Source organism: Sus scrofa, chromosome 11 (genome assembly GCF_054392235.1).
Source record: "Sus scrofa isolate SSC_HxYL_T2T_F1_AM1 chromosome 11, Sscrofa_HxYL_maternal_Yorkshire_Landrace_v2.0, whole genome shotgun sequence".
Classification (NCBI taxonomy): domain Eukaryota; kingdom Metazoa; phylum Chordata; class Mammalia; order Artiodactyla; family Suidae; genus Sus; species Sus scrofa.
This window is the reverse complement of record NC_139393.1, coordinates 16,978,258-16,999,125: the sequence shown is the minus strand read 5'-3', so window position 1 is coordinate 16,999,125 and position 20,868 is coordinate 16,978,258. Positions and strand designations below refer to the sequence as shown.

At 42.4% G+C, this 20,868-nt stretch overlaps 1 long non-coding RNA gene across 1 annotated transcript in view; it reads right to left on the bottom strand.

The window, feature by feature from the left end:
• Positions 1 to 20,868, bottom strand: part of LOC102165198 (uncharacterized) — a 101,467-nt gene that overhangs the window by 15,141 nt on the left and 65,458 nt on the right. The window contains 2 exon segments of the long non-coding RNA NR_201386.1: positions 8,078 to 8,237; positions 18,847 to 19,011. This is a non-coding gene — a long non-coding RNA (uncharacterized LOC102165198).

The window sequence follows — 20,868 nt, the reverse complement described above, 5'->3', positions numbered from 1 at the left end:
ATGTGCTGTGGGTGTGGCCCTAAAGTGACAAAAATAAATAATTTAAAAAATAAAAAAAATCTATCTAGAAATAATTATGCTTAATGCTTTACAAATACTTATACCTCTCAATCTTTACAACTCTGAGTAGTTATTACTCCAGTAAGGGATCACATGGAAAAGTGTCATTGGAGAGACTAAATGGCCTGAACAGGGTTGGCAGAACGATGACTGGAACACTGACTGAACTCTACAGCCAATGTTGGTTCCTCTACTCCATGCCCTAAACCATGTGCTTATCTCAAAAAAATGACGTAGCTTGTTGGTTTTTCATGTAGTAGTTTTGAGACCTTTAATGTTTAAATGTATTGTGGTTTTAATTTTCAGATCTGTGAAATGGAATTTTGGTTCTGGTTTGCTTTTCAAAACACAACCTAAGACAATACATGCAATGTAATATGAAGAAATGAATAATTAAATGATGAATTTAACCAATTTATGAAATTTGAACCCAAACTTCCTTTGGATTACAAGATTTGTCTTTTTTTCTCTAATTACCAAAATACTTGATTCATTAATCCAGTTAATTATATTTGTGTATTTGTGTGTGTATGTATGTATGTATGTATCTATCTAATCTTCAAATTGTAGTTAAGCGCCATATTTCACTGGCAAGCATGTCTATGCTTTTTTTTTTTTTTTGAACTTTTTCTCACTTACTTTCTCTTTGCTAGATTTATCCCATCATGTACAGTTAAGCCTATTTTATTGGAAGTTTTCGTCTTTCTTTAAATTATTTCATTTCATCTAACTCCATCTCTTCACAACTTCAGTTTAGCTTATGTCCTGCTCTTACCTATAGCACTTGTGTAAACATTATTATTTCATTGGCAACACTGGCACCATTGGAAGTCAGGCTCAGTTGTGAAAGAGAATTTGTTTAGGTATAATAATTGCAATATTGAAAAAATTCAGTATCTTTTGAAAACAACTGAAATAAAATGCAAGTCTCCCCTTAATCCATTGGATCTTTTGTAGATAAAAAAAAAAACCCAAAAAACTTTTAAGTGCACTTCATTTTTCCCACTAATGCAACCAAGATGACTCTTACACGTTAAGAAGTACCATTTTCACTCTCATGAAGAATTCTGAAACCTCTTAGCTACTCAGATCCAATAGTTTGCTTCTTTCCACAGATCAGACTGAGCAAACTCCCCTGGCAGTAAGCCACCAAAACTCCCAGTTGCAGAAGATTGCCATCTTCCTTCACAAAAAGGGTCTGGAAAGTGCTAGCAAAACTCTGATCTCTTAACTACCTCTAACCCGTAGTCAGGAAAAGGGCAAAGGATAAGTAAAAATGTTTGGCATAGTTGATTTCTTAAATGAAATAAAAATGCACACTCATACTACGGATAAACTACTTTTTAAAGTACATTCTGCCTTATTTCTTAGGAATAAAAATATTTTAAGGCAATTTCCATAAAGCAGATTTTAAGAAACTAGCAGAACATTTTTTTGTGAATTGCTTTCATTTTGCCTAGATTATGTATTTCAACACTTGGCTATACCAGCGTATGTAGGTTTGTCTCTCATTTCACAGCTGTCAAAGGGAAATTCTTATTTTAAATCTCCACATCATCATTAAATAGATCTAATAATAAAAGGCCTAAATTTTAGGTCATCAGGGACATTAAAATATCTCATGTACTGTGTTGTCCAAGCTGTAGCAGCATGCTGCAAAACAGATATGTAACAGACAAAAGAGGGTAAGAACAAAACCTAACGTTTTTACCTGGTGTGGACAGTAACTAAAATGTTGACTAAGATTATACAATATTTTGTTTAAGACTAGTAGGCTATTTAATAAGTGAACCAAATTGGGGTGGGGGTGGGGACTTCTAGGCCTATCTATTTCAGGATACATCTTATCATTGACCCTTTTTCCTCCTTAAGTAAATGGATTCCTCCTCCTGCACAGCTCAGAGCACTGTCATAACATCCCTGCAAAAGAGTCATTTAAAAATGGAGTTCAGGGTCCACAGTGCAACCTTGTGAGGTGACTGAGCTGTGCGATGACCTTGGAGATTTAGCTCTAATTGAGCAAAGTCTAGTGAAGTAGACCTAGCATACTTTAGAAAATACAAAAGCCCTCGATTCCTTTTTATTCTACTAAATATTTGTACTTGTTATGGTTTCCCTGAGGAAGGGTTGATGCTGGTAAAAGGGCAACAAGCCTGATGGTCTGAATTTGACAGCCAAAACTAAACATGGGAAAAATCCTGACTTTCAGATGCATGACTCTGAGATTTGGCCCAGGCTGAAGTCAAGTTTACCTGTGCACTGTGCAAAAAAAATGTTTGCTAGACAGATGGGTAAACGATAGTGTTTATCTTAATAATGACTGTCAAACTATCAGAGATCTCTTAGGCTCAAAATTGTTTATTCCCAAATAATAAAGAGGAACACTACAAACACATTTCAGAATTACCTCATTCTCATCACCTGATCTTTGTCTTTCCCTATCAGTTGTGTTGCTGTGTGGTTTTAAAGTTATTATATTTATAAAAAACTTACGAGGAGTTCCCGTCGTGGCGCAGTGGTTAACGAATCCGACTAGGAACCATGAGGTTGCGGGTTTGGTCCCTGCCCTTGCTCAGTGGGTTAACGATCCGGCGTTGCCATGAGCTGTGGTGTAGGTTGCAGATGCGGCTCGGATCCCGAGTTGCTGTGGCTCTGGCGTAGGCCGGTGGCTACAGCTCCGATTCAACCCCTAGCCTGGGAACCTCCATGTGCCGAGGGAGCAGCCCAAGAAATAGCAACAACAACAACAACAACAAAAGACAAAAAAATAAATAAATAAATAAATAAATAAAATAAAATAAAATAAAAATAAAAAACTTACGAAACTTTTAGAAAAGCTGTGAGATACATAACAGATAGAATATGGATGTATTGCATGTTTTTATATAGACATTTCCGCCTGTGATTCTTGACTGGGGACAATGAATTGAGCAGCATTTGGAGATGGATGAGGGTGCTTTTGATTTCTCAGGGACATAGACAGTGCAGGGCAATGAGCTACCAACACTCGGGGCCAGAAGCTGGGGATGTGAAACATCCTGCAAAGTGTGGGTTGTCCTGCACAACCATGAGTTATCCCACCGGAACGCCTGGCTACCACAAGTCAGTGTGAAGATGTTCACGTGAGGAAGGAGAGGCAGAGGTGGGCAGGGGCTCTCTGTGGACTGTGGAGCCACACAGCATGAGTTCGAATCCAATTTCTGGCTGCATTACCTTGGCCATGTTAATTAAAGAGTCTAGGACTCAGTTACCCCATCTGTAAAGTGGACAGGTTGGTAATATCTGCTTCATAGAATTTTGTCATAAGGATTAAACAAGTTAAAATATATAAAATGCTTGGCATACCATAAGCTCTCAACTCTGGCTGTGGCTATTACACGTTCACTCAAGTCCTCCATTTTATGCTAATTAGAGCTGGTGAGAGGATATACAAATGCAGCTTTTGAAACATGAAGCTTCTAAATTTAAAAATCTTCAGGCTGGGGAATTCTCTTGTGATGCAGCAGATTAAGGATCCGGTGTTGTCACTGCAGTGGTTTGGGTCACTGCTGTGTCATGGGTTTAATCCCAGACCCAGGAACTTCCACAGGCCATCGGCGAGGCCCCAAAGAAATAAAAAAAAAAAAAAAGTAATAAAAAAATTTAAAAAAACTTTCAGTCTGGAATCCATTGTGCATTAGAGGATATTTCTTTTTTTTTTTTTTAACAACTCTTTATTTATCTATTTTTTTTTTTTTTTTGGTCTTTTTGCTATTTCTTGGGCTGCTCCTGCAGCATATGGAGGTTCCCAGGCTAGGGGTTGAATCGGAGCTGTAGCCACCGGCCTACGCCAGAGCCACAGCAACGCAGGATCCGAGCCGCATCTGCAACCTACACCACAGCTCACGGCAACGCCGGATCGTTAACCCACTGAGCAAGGGCAGGGACCGAACCCGCAACCTCATGGTTCCTAGTCGGATTCGTTAACCACTGTGCCACGACGGGAACTCCTAGAGGATATTTCTTGACGATGAGAGTCATGTAAGCAGGCTTTCAGTCACTAAACATGTTAAGTTTAGTGCTTCCTACGAAGCAGTAGGAAGAAGGTTAAGAGTAGGAATGGGAAGCATTCTCAGGACGAAGAGAAGCTGTGTGGGCTGCAAAGTAGGAAGAGTGTAAGCAGACACTCGACAAGGTAAGGGATGCAGAGGACTGATCAAATTATAACCATGAGCTTGCACAGTGGTGATCATGGCTGAGGAGATGCAACCAAGGAGAGACGGTTACTGACCCAGGGATGAGGAAAAAGTCCAGATCACAGTAAGTCGGGAGACATTTGCGGAACACCCTATACTTCCCCAGGGTCTGCACACCTTGAGCCCATCGGTGCAGATGTGGCACATTCTGAACAGTTAAATGCTTCTTTCTGTAAAAGAGAAGACTTCTCATTCTGCAGCTAAATCTTGAATTTACTGTTTGCACATAAGGGCCTTGCTTATGTAACACTCATTTTTTAACTATAATTCAGAGTCTTTAGAACATGTAAAGGAAAAGCCAGTGAAAGCCAGTTTTACTTCTATTAAGGATTTATAAGCCCAAAAGTGAACACTAAATTAATCCTAGTTTTTATACATAAAATAAAAAAAAATTAAAAAAAAGAAGAAGAAGAAGAAAAAGAATCCAAACAAGAATGAGGTTAGTGCCTGTGGGAAGAACAGAATAGCTCATCACAGGTGGATGTAACATATTTTTCATGTGTACAAATTAAGCAGCTTGAAACAAAAAGAACTAAAAAGATAAAAGTATACCAATCACCTTTCCAATTTTTCAAATCAAACTTCTGTCAACTGTCATATGTTTAACTTGATGATTCAAAAGAGCAAGTGCTTTAATCAAAAATAAGACAGAGTATTAGCACCATTAGTGGGAGACTTCCAAAAATAGCGGTAATAGTACTATATTGATTCATTCTCTTTCAAAGGCTGAGTCACAAAACACGAAATCTAATGAATTGGAATTGATGACAACTATCCCATGCCCCCAGGTATCTTTCTTGGTTCTTCTTGCTACCCTCTATACCTTCCCGTTGCTAAAGATCCAACACTCTCCATTATGTTCTCTAGCTATACGCTGGCATCTTCCCCCACCCCACACACACATTTTTGGAAACTCCTTAAAGTCATCTTAGTGGCATTACTGTGACTGTTTCTCAAGCCTCTGTCTCCAGCATCATCCCCTCCCTTGCACTCCAGTCTTAATGCTTTTGAGAGCTGTTAGATATTGCCATTGAAATACAAAAATTCTACTTTAAAATTCACATATTTCCCCCTTACATCTCACATATAAACCATAAGCAAATATATCCAAATGCTGACCCCCTTCTCTTTGCCTCTGCCCTGGTCCAAGCTACCATCAGTCAACACCTCCTGGACTGCTGTCATAGCCTGCTCACTGCTGCCACCTGCATTAATAACAGTATAGGTGGAATCAGACAGGCTTGGGGTTGAATCCCATCTCCACAATTTACTAGTTGCAAGATCTTATTCATTTGGGGTGGGGCAGGGGGAAGACAGCAGTTTTTCATTGGTCAAGTAGTACTTTATTTTATTTTTATTTTTATTTTTGTCTTTTTGCCTTTTCTAGGGCTGTTCCCGCGGCATATGGAGGTTCCCAGGCTAGGGGTCAAATTGGAGCTGTAGCCATGGTCCTGCGCCACAGCCACAGCAACGCAGGATTCAAGACACATCTGCAACCTACACCACAACCCACGGCAACCCCGGATCCTTAACCCACTGAGCAAGGCCAGGGATCGAATCCGCAACCTCATGGTTCCTAGTCAGATTCATTAACCACTGAGCCACGACGGGGACTCCAAGTAGTACTTACTTTATTAGGGTGGTTATAGTATTAAATGAGATCATGCATCTAAAGCATAAATTCATGCTTGACATATATTAAGTGATCAATCTTCCCTCATACCTGACCCATGACTTTTTTTCTTTTCTTTTTTTCTTTTCTTTTTTGCTTTTTAGTGCCACAGGTGTGGCATATGGACGTTCCTGGGCTAGGGGTCCAAAATCAGAGTGCAGCTAAAAGCCTAAACCACAGCCACAGCAACACTGGATCTTTCACCCACTGAGCAGGGCCAGGGGTCAAACCTCCAAACTACTGGATACTAGTCAGATTCATTTCTGCTCAGCCACAATGGAAACTCTGGCAATAGCTTTCTAACTCATATCCCTTCTCCTTCTCTTATTTCTTTTTTGGGGGACGGTGAGGGGGAAACGTCACACCAGCAGCATGTGAAAGTTCCTGGACCAGGGATCGAACCTGCACCACAGCAGAAACCTAAGCCACTGCAGTGACAATACTGGATCCTTAACCCACTGCATCATAAGAGAGCTCCTCTTATTCCTTTTTATTTTATTTTATTTTATTTATTTATTTATTTATTTTTTTGTCTTTTTGCCATTTCTTGGGCTGCTCCGGCAGCATATGGGAGGTTCCCAGGCTAGGGGTCAAATCGGAGCTGTAGCCACCGGCCTACACCAGAGCCACAGCAACGCGGGATCCGAGCTGCGTCTGCAACCTACACCACAGCTCAGGGCAATGCTGGATCGTTAACCCACTGAGCAAGGCCAGGGATCGAACCCTCAAGCTCACGGTTCCTAGTCGGATTTGTTAACTACTGCGCCACGACGGGAAGTCCCTTATTCTTTTTTAATACATCATACCATTAGAAGCAAAAATATCTCTGTAAGTACTGCTTTGATCACCCTACTCCATTACTCAAAAACTTTCAAAATCTTCCTAACAGAGAAAGAGAATTACAATTTGACTGCCTAATATTCCTCAGGTCTATTATACACATTTCATAATTTAATTAAGCGAAACCATCTAGCATTGAAAGCTCACCTAGGTCCACCTCTCCTGATTCTAGATGTAATGGTTACTTTTATGTGTCAGCTTGGCTGGCACGGTACCCACACGTTCAGTAAGAACCAGTCTAGATGTCACTCTGAAGGGTTCTGGATCAGCAGACTTTGATTAAAACTGTTTACCCTCCACAATGTGGGTGGGACTCGTCCAGAGAGTTGAAGATCTTAAGAGAAAAAGACTAAGATCCCCCAAGGAAGAAGGAATTTTGCCTGGAGATTACTTTTTTTTTTTTTTTGGCTTTTTCTAGGGCTGCACTTGCAGTATATGGAGGTTGCCAGGCTAGGGGTCCAATCGGAGCTACAGCTGGTCTACACCAGAGCCACAGCAACGCAGGATCCGAGCTGTGTCTGCAACCTACACCACAGCTCATGGCAACGCCGGATCCTTAACCCACTGATCGAGGCCAGAGGTCAAACCCACAACCTCACGGTTCCTAGTCAGATTTGTTAACCACTGATCCATGATAGGAACTCCTTTCTGTTTTTTTTTTTTTTTGCTTTTTAGGGTCGCACCCGCAGCATATGGAGGTTCCCAGGCTAGGCGTTGAATCAGAGCTGTAGCCACCAGCCTATGCCACAGCCACAGCAACGCAGGATCCAAGCTGCATCTGCGACCTACACCAGAGCTCACAGCAACACTGGATCTTTAACCCACTGAGCAAGGCCAGGGATTGAACCTACATCCTCGTGGATGCTAGTCGGGTTCCTTAACCACTAAGCCATGATGGGAGCTCCTGGAAAATGTTAATACACTAGTCATATCAAGATCTATTAGAGTCTTACCTGTCCTGCATGGTCCATTTCCTCTCTAATCTGTGACCATCCCAGCCAGAAGTAGTTTATTTTTCACTCTGGATTCCCTGAAATCTTCAAACACCTTTCTTTACATTGCAGTGATTTGAATTTGTAATAATTTCCTTACAATAAAATATGATATCCCACTTCTGCCACTGAGTTACCTGGGGAAAGGTACTTAACATCTCTGAGCCTCCATTACCACATGGTAAAATGAGGATAATAGTTTTCTTATTAAATTAATGTATAGGAAATATACATGCCCATTATGGAACACATAGCAAGGTGTGAAATTTTTACTTAATTATTCCACTGATCTTCAGGGAAGCTTGTGTGGCAATGAAGTGAGCCATATGATGTCCTGTCATGCTCAGGAATGAAGATAAACCTGCAGGTTAGGTGGTAGCTGAGCATCTCAGAGCATAACCAATCTGTGCTTCTGAGAATGCATCCACGTGGACGTAACTGGAAGACAGACCCACAACCAAAGGATCAGTCGGAGATAAAGAGGGATGAATGGACTCAATACTCAAGATCCAGAGCATCTACCTAGATGGGAGAGTGCAAGCAATCACCAATATTTTAAGTAGACGTTACACTCAGATCAGGGAGTTCCATCCAACTTTTTTCCTTCAGTAAGGGAACCCTAGAATTTTAGCTAGACATATAGACACTCAGAATTGATTCCATCACCCAGGCTCCCTTGAATGACTGTTCCATGGTTTGGGGATGGGAACAGAGGGATATATGAAACTTTGGGGTTGTAACCTTAAACAGGAAAAGCATGTCTTCCAACCCCTTTTCTCCATTTTGCTGCTAAATATAACCAGACATCCTGGATCTGGATGATAAGGACCACACCCTAGGATAGTAAAGATAAAAGAAAGCAAAAGCTTGGGTCTGGCTGTTTTAAAGCTGCCATACTGGCCTTGAACTGCCTAACTTTTTACCCTAATAGTATTTCGTTAGGACAGCCAAACTAATATATAGCAGATGACAAGAAAGCCTGCTAATTTTCTAGCAGGAAGAGGTTTCAGAAATAGCTCAAGTACAGAGGGCAAGTTGTAACCTATGGACCTATGCTGTCCCTGGGAGGTGTCTGTCAGCCCTAGCTCCAAGTTGTGGCCTCAACATTACTCCCTTACATTATGGCCACAATAGCTGAACACTGCCCCAGGCAGAGCTCCCCTGACTGAGTTTCCTTCTGCGGTTTGATGCAGGGCTATCAGAGCCCACTCTGGATTCCTAGAAGCTTCCCTAGGCCAGCTGGATCATGCGATGGTGTGTGGTCACAGTCCCTAACTTTGTTCCTGAGGTTCTCTCCTGGTTTCTGATAGAAAATAAGAACTGGGGAGGTGGGGGGGGGGGGAGTTCCCGTCGTGGCGCAGTGGTTAACGAATCCGACTAGGAACCATGAGGTTGCGGGTTCGGTCCCTGCCCTTGCTCAGTGGGTTAACGATCCGGCGTTGCTGTGAGCTGTGGTGTAGGTTGCAGATGCAGCTCGGATCCCGCGTTGCTGTGGCTCTTGCGTAGGCTGGTGGCTGCAGCTCCGATTCAGCCCCTAGCCTGGGAATCTCCATATGCGGCGGGAGTGGCCCAAGAAATAGCAAAAAAAGACAAAAAAAAAAAAAAAAAAAAAAAAAAGAACTGGGGGAGTTCCCATCATGGCACAGTGGAAGTGAATCCGACTAGCAACCATGAAGTTGCAGGTTCAATCCCTGGCCTCGCTTGGTGGGTTAAGGATCCAGCATTGCCGTGAGCTGTGGTGTGGGTCGCAGACGTGGCTTGGATCCTGTGTTGCTGTGGCTGTGGCACAGGCCAGCGGCTATAGCTCTGATTCTACCCCTAGCCTCGGAACCTCCATATGCTGCAGGTATGGCCCTAAAAAGACAAAAAAAAAAAAAAGAAAGAGAGAAAGAGAGAAAGAGAGAGAGAGAGAAAGAGAGAAAGAAAGAAAAAGAGAGAAAGGGAAGGGAAGGGAAGGGAAAGGAAAGGAAAAGAAAAGAACTGGAGACTCACAAAAAGACAAATACCACATGAAATCATTTATATGTGGAATCTAAAATATGGCACAGATGAACCTATCTATAGAACAGAAACAGACTCACAGATCTGGGGAACAGACTTGTGGTTGCCAAGAGAGTGGGATGGACTGGGAGTTTGGGGTTAGTAGATGCAAACTGATATATTTAGAATGGATAAGCAATGAGGTCCTGCTGTACAGCACAGGGAACTGTGTCCAAGTACTTGTGATATAACATGATGGAAGATAATGCAAGAAAAATAATGTATATATATGTATGCCTGGGTCACTATGCTGTATAGCAGAAATTGACACAACACTGTAAATCAACTATAGTTTAATTTTAAAAATTAAAAAAAAAGAACTGGAGACTTCAGAGACCCCTGTCATGAACAAGGAACAACCTATCTAGTCTTAAAAGCCACTGGGATGACCATCAATTCAACGCTGGGCAGGTCTCTGGTGAGTGTGAACATTAGCCTCAGATCAGCATTCAAGAAATCCCATATATTAAAATGGAGAACTCGGAGTTCCTGTCGTGGTGCAGTGGTTAACAAACACGACTAGGAACCGTGAGGTTGAGGGTTCAAACCCTGGCCTCATTCAGTGGGTTAAGGATCTGGTGTTGCTGTGACTGTGGTGTAGGCCAGCGGCTACAGCTCCGATTGGACCGCTAGCCTGGGAACCTCCATCTGCCGCGGGTGCGGCCCTAGAAAAGACAAAAAAAAAAAAAAAAAAGGAGAACTCTGTCATTAGCTATCTTGAAATCCATTTGGTATGATATGCACTATGTAGATTTTCTCTATACTGCAAAATACATTCTGATATATACTGATAAATATATTCTATTTCTGTCTTTCATTTTAATTTTTTTCTTTTTTACTGTGCTAAAATATACATAATATAAAAGCTACTATTTTAATCTTTTTTTTTTCTTTTTTTTTTGCCACACCATGCAATGGCTTGATGTGAGATCTCAATCCCCAGACCAGGGATTTCACTGCTGGGGCTGCAGCAGTGAAAGGACCAAGTCTTAACCACTCACTAGACCAACAAAGAACTCCCTATTTTAACCTCTTTTTTTGTTTTGTTTTCCATTTTTGGCTGCCCCACAGCATATGGAGGTCCCTGGCCAGAGATCAGATCTTAGCCACGGCTTCAGCGCTGGATCCTTTTAAGCTACTGTGTCAGCCAGGGATCAAACTTGCGTCCTGGTGCTGCAGAGAACATAGCATCAAAGTGGGAAGTCCTTAACCATTTTTAAGTGTACAATTCAGTGGCAAAAAGTATGATCTCATTGCTGTGTAACTATTACCACTCTCCATCTCCAGAACTTTTTTATCATCTAGAACTCAAACATTAGTGTTATGCATTAAACATTAATTCTCCTTTACTCCCTCCTCCCAGCCGTTGGTAACCACTATTCTACTATCTCTATGAATTTGATTACTCCAGATATTTCAAATAAATATGAGGTGTGGAATCTTACAATATTTGTCCTTTTGTGTCTGGCTTATTTCATCCATGTTTTAGCATGTTTCAGAATTTCATTCCTTTTTAACAGCTGAATAATATCCCATTGTATGGTGTAGCCCACATTTTATTTATTCATTCATCTGTAAATGGTTACTTCCATCTTTGGCTACATAGAACTTTTTGCTGCTATGAATATGGGTGTACAAATGTCTGTTCAAGTACTTACTTTAATTTTTTTAATTTCTTTGGCTACCTGTGGCATATGGAGCTCCCAGGCCAGGGATCAGGTCTGAGTCACTGCTGCAAACTAAGCCATAGCTGCAGCAATGCCAGATCCTTAACCCACTGTGCTGGGCTGGGGATTGAACCCATGTCCCAGCTCTCCCAAGACGCTGCCGATCCCACTGTGCCACAGTGGGAGCTCCAGTCCTTACTTTAAATTCTTTTGGGTGTGTACTGAGAAGTAGAATTGCTGTATTATGTAGTAATTCTGCTTAATTTTTTGAGGAACCACCATACTGTTCTCCATAGCAGCCATGCCATTTTATATTCCTATAAGCAATGCACAAGATTCCAATTTCTCCAGACCCAAGCCAATATGTGTCATTTTCTGTTTGTGCGTGTGTGTGTGTTTTGTTTTTTTGCCTCGCCAGTGGCATGTGGCAGTTCCCAGGTCAGAGATCAAATCTGCACACAACAGTGACCCAAGCCACTGCAGTGATAACACTGAATTCTTAACCTGCTGCACTACAAAGGAACTCCTATGTTTCTTATTTTTAATGTTCTCAGTCAATTAGAATTTTAGAAATCCCTACCGGTTAGGGGTTTTTTGTTTGTTTGTTTTAATGGCCACCCCACAGCAGATGGAATTTCCTGGGCCAGGGATTGAATCTGAGCTGCAGCTGTGACCTACACTGCAGCCGTGGCAATGCTGGATCCTTTAACCCACTGTGCCAGGCCAGGGATCAAACCTGTGCCTCTGTAGCAACCCAAGCTGCTGCGATTGGATTCTTAACCCACAGTGCTACAGCAAGAACTCCAGTTAGTACTAGTTTGAATCTTCTAGCCTCAACTGTATTCTTTGATTAAAGGTAGTTAACAAAGGAGTTCATTGTAGGATGGACTTTCAAGGTCACCCTGTCTGTTGGTTTTCATACCTCATTCCCCAAAGCTCCTTCTCCAATTCTCAGCCAAACTATTTCTGACTCTGATTTCATTAGTTTTACATCATGCATGTCTGAGTAAGATTTCATTTGATGAAAGAGTTCCTCAACTTTACAGAAAACTTTGAAAACTTGGATCTAGTCCATGTTTTCTACAGTTCAGAGAGGTTATGTGACTTTCCCAAGGTCTCTCAGCTCGGACACAGCAGAAATAGAATTTGGACAGAAATACATCCAGTGACAGAAGGTATGCCTAGTAGCAGTCATGTTTTGCATGCATTCTTTCAGTCATTTATTCTTTTCTTCAAGATATACTGCACATACCATTTAACTGCAAAAGAGGATTCATTTACAAAAGAGATTAGACCAGTTGGTATTTATCTCCCACCAAAAAGGACTTCCCGTCGTGGCTCAGTGGTTAACGAACCCAACTAGCATCCATGAGGACTCCTGTTCCATCCCTGGCCTCACTCAGTGGGTTAAGGATCTGGCGTTGCTGTGAGCTGTGGTGTAGGTCGCAGATGTGGTTTGGATCCTGCGTTGCTGTGGCTCTGGCATAGGCTGGTGGCTACAGCTCCGATTGGACCCCTAGCCTGCGACTCTCCATATGCTGCGAGTGTGGCCCTAAAAAGCAAGCAAATACATATATATGTATATATCTCCCATTAACTTGACAAGGAGAGTGGTAAGGAATCAGAGGAATGAGGAATGAGGCATGCTCTGGTAAATACCATCACTTTAGTAGACAAGAAACCAATGATAACAATGAAACTTCACCCCTTCTTGCCAAGGAGATTATTCATGAGAAATAGGTTATGCTGGGAAAGTATGGAGGTAGCTATTTCTAAAGAAAAAATATCTTAAGTCAAAATTTTAAAACAGTTATGAAATCAAGAATATTTCTTTGAAATGTACTACATTACTACTATAGGAAATACACAGTTGAATAAGGTGGCATTGGCCATGTGTGTGAGAAGCTTACAGTATGTATCCCTTTTTTAAAAGAGAATCTATACTTATATTAGCATATATGACTACATACTTTTTTTTAGGATTTTTGTTACGGAAATGCTAATAAGTAAGTGTAGGGAGAATTTACCTATAATTCAGCTTCAAAATAAGGGGCTAAGACAAGTATACAAATAGCCACGAGCAGGGTATAACAAATACTTGAAAGACCAGGGTAAGATAAAGACTGCTGAAAGTGTTTTTAGAGACTTAAAGGATAGAAAGATCCTATTTTGGAAAGGAAATCCAGAAAGGATTTGTATGGGACTTTGCAAAAAGGAGTCTAAAGGAAGAGTACTATGGCATATTCTCTGAAAGGTGGACAGATGTTAAACAGGTAATCTTGAGGAACAGAGTGGGGGAAGGCCACTTCAACTAAGAGAAAATATACACAAAGACACAAATGGGGACGATTACAAGTTATGTCCCAGAATGTTGCCTTTAGGTAGAGAACAGGCTGCATATGGGGTAGTTGCTGGATTAAGGTATAAGCAGATGAGTTGGGAACACATGGTGGAAAGAGCCTAGAATGCCAAGCTGCAAAGCATATGCTCTGCTAACCAGAAAAGTAAAGGGGTGCCATCAAAGGCTTCTTAGAGCCCTGGGTCTTAGAGGCAGGTTATCTGGACAAGCAGCTTCTCTGGGCCCCAAGTTATCATATGTGCTTCATGCCCCACTTCATACTGCTTTACGAAGATTTATCTTACAGATTGTTCCCTCTTCTCAAATGTCAAGGAGGACAAAAGCAAAGATCATGGCCGTATCAGAGAGGCAACTTGGTGCAACAAACTTAACTATTTGTGTATTGGATTGGGAACAGAGTGGAATGGAGCTGGGGTAACATTTCAGAATTTATTACAATAGTCCAGGTAAAAAGTAAAGGCCCAAAACTATGACAGGCATAAGGCTGGACACATATTAGAAATGCATACTAGAAGAAGGTAGAAGACTTCACAATCAATGGAGGGGAGAAAAAACAGAAGGCACAAAGCATGACTGAGCTTGCACTTTGGAGTCATTGGGGCAATGATGGTACTATCAACAGAAGCAGTATGAATTAGGAGGAAGAGGAACCAGTTTGGAGCTGAGGGAGATTGAAGTTTGGCTTGAGATCTGTTGATTTTATAGACCAATGGCCATCTGGGTCAAGTTATCCAGCAGGCAGTTCAATTAGGTCAAAGGTAGGGCTACATTCTGAGGGATCGTGCAGTGGTGGGAGTTGAATCCACAGGCATTTAACCTATGGACCAAGAGGTCTGTGGAAGCCCTTTGAGGATGAAGCCTTAAGAGATGGCCATGTATCAGAATAACCTGGAGAAGGGACATGGATACGTTGATTAGAGGGATAAGAAGGAGGTCCTATTGTGCTTTGGAAATCCAGGGTGTCAGATGTCTATAATGGCTTCTCAGGTTCCCTCCCCACTCTCTGCATTCTGCTTTCAGCCCCAGGCTGCCCCATACGGCTCTGTGCCTTTAGTTTTAGGATGTGTTTAGTCAAAGGGGAGTCTGGCAGGAGATCCAAAGAAGGGAGAAGAGGGAGAAGTTGCCTTGAGCTGATTAGGACCTACTCATTGCTCTTCTCAAAGCACCTGCTATGCATGGCTCTCCTTCCAGGATTCATAACTTTCCCTCACCTTGTCCCTTTGGGACCATGAGTGATAACTGCTCAACTGCTTCCATTTCTGAATTCTTCCTATCCCTTATGGTTTCCTTAACTCTGCGAGCAGTTTTGTAATTAGCCTCTTGTAAGCCTTTCTAAGTTATCTTAATGTGAGTGTTCTACTTGTTTCCTGCTGGGACCCCAAGTGATAGACCTGCTAAACCCCACTATTAACAGTAAGTGTTAACTAGGTGTATGACTGAGAACACTGATGTTGTCCTACCTTCAATCAATAGCTTCTTTTATTTATTGAAATCAACAGCAAAATTTAATTTCAGTCATAATTCTACCTAGTTCTTAGATTCCTAAGAACAGAAACTGCTATGCAATCGACTCAAAGATATCTAGTTACTTAGCTGTAACTAGGCCTAAAACCAATAGCATGCTTTCTGATAAAGATGCTGATCTACGCAGGCAGAGAGTGAGCCTGAGCTCAGATAAGAGGGAAGTATCCCTGACTCCTGGTCCTCTCAAGATGGGCACAGCTGGCAGAACTGGTCAAGCTCTGGGGTACAAAAGAATCTCTGCTCCTTGACTGACCAGAACCGTTTTGCCGTCTGGGAGGTCAGTGGCTAGCCCACTGTTGGTAGCCCAGCTTCTTATAAGCTTCTTGATGTTCAGAGCTGTATCTTACACTGATTTCCCTAGCTTAAAGAATATCTGATTCCAGATATCTACATGAATCAACTCTGAAGGCCCATATAAGCAGGATTTAGTGGTCTTTTTAAGAGAAAATATTTTAGTGATAAGAATTATAAAAGGAAACTTCAGTAACTCTGGGGTAAGCAAGGGTATAGGGAAACTGGTTACATTTCTGAAACTTCATCTGTCCTTGTAGTGTTGAAAAATATCTTAGGATAAGGTTTTGTGGCCTTGGCAGGGATAAGCTTTAGATTTCGGGAGAAAAGAAGGAGTCTTTGATAGTTGAGGAAATAGGTCTAGACGGTGAATAAGCAGAGGCACTGAGGTTTTAAGAGCAGCCGGGTTTGGGGAATATGAGGCTGTTCCTTCTCTCCGTATCATACTGAGGCAGGCTTCTGAGCATTTCTGTGGTCACTGGTCAGACCTGTAGAAGAGCTTTCTTAATCCCACGAAAACACAGAATGAGCTGTCCCAGAGAAACTTCTGAACCCTTCATCAGGGCAGAGCCAGGGATGGCAGATTTCTGATGAGTGATGAGCCTTGCTTTTAGGATTCTGCAGCAAGAGTCACAAGGCTGGCAGATGCTACTGAAAAAGCAAGCACTTTCATTCAAGGCAGTGCTTCTAGCCTTTTTGCAGCTGAAGTAGGGATATACTCTGGGGTGGAGCCAAGGCTTAGTGTTGGAGATGAGTATGATTTGATAGGTAAAGCTTGGCCCTTCCCCTTAAAGAGGAAACTACCAGGAAAGGAAGTTGAAATCATGAAATAGGTTGCTGAGGTTGCATTCACTATCCCCAAGCTCATGGTTCCTATAATTATTGGTATTCCCAGGCTCGCCTTGTGACTTCAGGAATAAATATGCTATCCTAGCCACTGGCAGTATGATGGGTATATTTTAAGTGATTTCTTCTATGCATTTAGTATCTTCAACAGAAATGCACACCAAGATTTGCTATAAATAATCCTGATCAGGATAATCAAAAGCTGTGGCTGCGTGACTTCCTATTTCTCTTTCACTTTGATTTATATCTACTATGTTCCTTGAGATATAGCAACTCCTATTTATTACCGTTAATTCTTTGCCGCAGAATCCTCCTGAAGGATATGTATCACTTCCCTTTTCTCCCAAATGTACATGCATGTTAAAAATCTTTTCTGTAAATGGGGAAATTTATAGCTAACAAAAAATGCTGCATCAGTTCAAGTTTTCAGAGAAATCCTGAAGGAATTGAAGCAAGTACATTTAGCTAAGATGAACAGCAACAACACGAGGCTAATTCAGGGGAAGAAGAGAAGGCATGAGTAGGAAAATGCAGACTGTAATAAGTGGCCAGCCTCAAAAATGACAGCCCCGTGGCATGAGTGCAAGGTCAAATTCATCCTTAATAATCAAATGTCGCATTTGCCTTGTACTATTAGCTACCAGACACGGTGTCCAGCACACAGCACGCACCATCCGATTTCATCCTTACATCAACACTCTGGGGTATTTATTCACATTGGCTGGATGGTGAAACTGCACCAGTCACGCCATTTGTAAACAGAAGACCAAACATTCAAATTTAGGTCTGTATGACCCAAAACCCATTTATTTCATTTCTCCAACAAATATTAGTTGGACGCCCACATTGAGCCAGGCATTGGAAAATGGGCAGTGATGTCTGTCCACAGGATGTTTGCAATTTAGCAACAGTGAGGGACGTTAGGCATGAATTAGAATCAGAATTGTGACACATGCCACGAAAAGTGGCAGAAGATATTCTCTGACATATTCCAGACTCCTAGACTGTGCCTACGTTAGATGCCTAATAAACAGCAGTTGACTGTTGAATAAGGTTGCCATGAAGGTAAGTAACAGCAGACGAAGCTCAGTCTGGTAGAGGACTGGGAGGGCTTTTCTCAGAAGGTGACCTTGAACCTTGAGACCTGAAGGATTTTTGGGGCTGATTGAGAGGTAGGAAAAGCTTGCCAGAAACGTGTTTTAAACTGCCTGCATACAATATGTAATTCAGGGAAGAACCTTGTTAGTGAGAAGGGATTAAAAAGCAGACCAATGAAGTTGAGGCATGGAGGTTGGGCGAGTGGGAGGAAGTGAGGGTAGCTGAGGACCAATTATAAAGGGAAGGAGGGTAAGTTCACCAGGGGTTATGTGAGCCGGATAAAATTTTTATTTTATTTTTAATTTTCTTTTTTTTTTTTTTTTTTGGTCTTTTTGCTATTTCTTTGGGCCACTCTTGCGGCATATGGAAGTTCCCAGGTTAGGGGTCGAATCGGAGCCACAGCCACCAGCCTACGCCAGAGCCACAGCAACGTGGGATACGAGCCGCATCTGCAACCTACACCACAACACCAGGTCGTTAACCCACTGAGCAAGGGCAGGGACCGAACCCACAACCTCATGGTTCCTAGTCGTATTCGTTAACCACTGCGCCACAACGGGAACTCCCTTTAATTTTTTTTTTTTTTTTTACAAAACTTTGTTTATTCTCTGCTTTTCTTAATTAATCTATTTGTTTATTTTGCTTTTTTAGGGCCACACTCGAGGCATGTGGAAGTTCCTGGGCTAGGGGTCGAATCCGAGCTGTAGCTGCCAGCCTGCGCCACAGCGACAGCAATGCCAGAGCCCCATCTGTCACCTACACCATGGCCATAGCAACAAGGGATCCTTAACCCACTGAGCAAGGCCAGGGGTCAAACCTGCATCCTCACAGATACTGGTTAGATTTCGTTAACCACTGATCCACAATGGGAACTCCTAAAGATTTTTATCTTGATTCTAAGAGCAACAGGTTGCCAGGGAAAGGTTTTAACAAGGAGAATAGCATCCAGGAGTTTCCACTGCTCATTCTTTCTGGAGCGTGGTCAGGGAGGAAGTCAGTTAGGAATCTATCACTGTCTGGACGAGGATGATGGCCGTGGAAAAAGGGAGGGTGAACAGACACTTAGGAGGCCACTGCCTGGATGTGACCAGTCAGAGTGGAGGAATGCTTTCGTGCAGGATGCCTGGATTGGTTCTCTCTTTTTGCGTAGCAAATTATCCCAAGCAAGTATTTATTATCTCACACAATGTCTTTAAAAGTCAGGGACCTGGGAAGGGCTTACCTGGGTGGTACCTGGGTGGTTCTGGCTCAGTCTCTCATGAGGTTAAAATGAAGCTGTTGGCGGGTGTGCCAGTCCTGTAAGTTTTCACTGGGGCTGGAGGATCTGCTTTCGATGTCACTCACAGGGTTGACCGTAGGCCTCAGTTCCTTACCACGTAGGGAATACCTGACATGACACAAAGGCTAGCTCATCACAAAGTGAAGGATCTGAGAGACAGCAAAGCAACCAAGGAAGAAGCTGTGGTATTTTTTAGACCAACCTCAAAAGTGACACACCGTCACTTCTGCCATACTCTATGGTTAACAAAGACCAAGTCTGGAGTTCCCATCGTGGCGCAGTGGTTAACGAATCCGACTAGGAACCATGAGGTTGCGGGTTCGGTCCCTGCCCTTGCTCAGTGGGTTAACGATCCGGCGTTGCCGTGAGCTGTGGTGTAGGTTGCAGACGCGGCTCGGATCCCGCGTTGCTGTGGCTCTGGCGTAGGCCGGTGGCTGCAGCTCCGATTCAACCCCTAGCCTGGGAACCTCCATATGCCGCGGAAACGGCCCAAAGAAATAGCAAAAAGATAGGAAAAAAAAAAAAAAAAACAAAGACCAAGTCTGAGACAATGTGGGCGGGGATCACACAAGGAAGTGAACACCAGGAGGCAGGGCCTGTTAGGGAGCACCTTGGAGCCTGGTTACCACTGTGCTCATTGCAAAAAAGATGCACTTTCAAATTAAGATAATTTCAGAAATTGTACATGTTTATGAATAGCTGGTTTGTTTTCTTACTAAAGGACAGTTTACAAAGATATGTGTGGGGAGACCACAAAGGAACCACGCCAGTGCCCAGAGCTGGAAGCAGCAGAGCTGTTATCATCCCCACGCCCAAAGGGACAAGAGAAGGGAGAGGTTGCTGGAACTCTGAAGGCAAGAGAATCAAGGATGGCAGGCCCATCTTGAGAGGAGCTGCGTTACTCTGTCAGGTGTCACAGCCATGTGCCAGGACACATGGGAGCTGGCTGCCACCATCCCTTCCTAGCTCTGCATTCAATGATGTCACATGGCTAGCAACATAGGTTGTAGGTGGCAACACACCAGAGAAATCAGTGAATACTATGAACCAGAAATTTTCTGTTTCCCCCAGAGAGCCAGTTGTTAAACATTTACAAGCACACTGCTGGACACACCCAGTCTGAGGCAACCTCTTCACATGGGAGCTAAGAAAATTCACACCCAGACCAAACTCTCTAGATAGGAGAACCAAACTCAACTAGGAAGCCCAAGAACACAGGAACCTTTTGACTCAATTAATTGCTCTGGACTTGTTCTATTCAAAGCATCCCCTGGGAGAGACGGCAGGTGGAGTAGGGTGGAGAGTGGATCCAGCACAAGTCTGCCTATCAAGCACAATTCTCCAGTTTCTTCTGTGAAACAATGATTCAATTTACTGGTGGGAAAAAAAGACGAAGTATCATTTGTCATAATCTCTCTTAATTATACTCTCATACCCACCCATATCACTCCTGATACCCTACATCAATGGAGGTAATTTTGGCAGACAATGAAAACTGGATATTCTAGTAGGGTCAGAGAATGAGTTCATTTTTTGTTTGCTTAATTTTTTTAAACAATAGAAACTGACTCTCAGTTAAGAAAGAGTTCATTAGAAAGACATGAGAGAGTTCAGAGAACTGAAAAAGGATCTGAAGGAGACTCGCAAAGGGCAGAAACAGGGCAGCTCTGGATCATCTGCGTGGTAGGAAGTAATCAATATCTCAGATCATCTCTGATGAAAAAGATCCTACTCCATTTTTTTTCCCCCTTCATTACTGTCCTTAAGTTACTCTGCTCAAGAGGCACTGTCCTAAGGTAAAATTTCATTGGTCAGTTTCAATCAATGACTACTCTTGGTAGGGAGAGACAGGGTTCCTTGACTGACAGACTTTCTCACTGGGACTACCACACTAAGGAGCTAGTAATTCCCAACAAGGAATTCAGAATTAAGAACAGGAGAGCAAATGGGTGCTGGGAAGCCAAG